General features: G+C 51.2%; 1 pseudogene; it reads right to left on the bottom strand.

Moving 5' to 3' along the window:
* On the bottom strand, positions 1–123 carry LOC136636033 (5S ribosomal RNA; annotated as a pseudogene).
* Positions 124–731: the final 608 nt, after the last annotated feature.

The following is a 731-nucleotide window of genomic DNA, read 5'->3' as shown; positions in this document are numbered from 1 at the left end:
AGCCTACAGCACCCGGTATTCCCAGGCGGTCTCCCATCCAAGTACTAACCAGGCCTGACCCTGCTTAGCTTCCAAGATCAGACAAGATTGGGAGATAGTGTTCAGTATAGGGAGATGGTTGGCAACCTTCAGTCTCGAAAGACTATGGTATAAGCCTACAGCACCTGGTATTCCCAGGCGGTCTCCCATCCAAGTACTAACCAGGGCTGACCCTGCTTAGCTTCTGACATCAGACGAGATCAGGCATGGAAAGACTATGGTATAAGCCTACAGCACCCGGTATTCCCAGGCGGTCTCCCATCCAAGTACTAACCAGGGCTGACCCTGCTTAGCTTCTGACATCAGACGAGATCAGGCATGGAAAGACTATGGTATAAGCCTACAGCACCCGGTATTCCCAGGCGGTCTCCCATCCAAGTACTAACCAGGGCTGACCCTGCTTAGCTTCTGACATCAGACGAGATCAGGCATGGAAAGACTATGGTATAAGCCTACAGCACCCGGTATTCCCAGGCGGTCTCCCATCCAAGAACTAACCAGGCCTGACCCTGCTTAGCTTCCCAGATCAGACGGGATCGGGCACGTGCTGGGTACCATGACAAGCACTGGTGTCTGCCCAGGTCTGCAGATCCGTGGATAAGTGAATCTGTGGATACTGAACCTGTGGCTACAGGATGCCACTTATATACACAAACACTTTTAAACTTTACTTAGGAGGCTTTGTATTATAA

This window comes from Tiliqua scincoides, unplaced genomic scaffold, assembly GCF_035046505.1.
Source record: "Tiliqua scincoides isolate rTilSci1 unplaced genomic scaffold, rTilSci1.hap2 HAP2_SCAFFOLD_67, whole genome shotgun sequence".
NCBI classification, from domain to species: domain Eukaryota; kingdom Metazoa; phylum Chordata; class Lepidosauria; order Squamata; family Scincidae; genus Tiliqua; species Tiliqua scincoides.
This window is presented reverse-complemented; position numbering and strand designations above follow the sequence as displayed.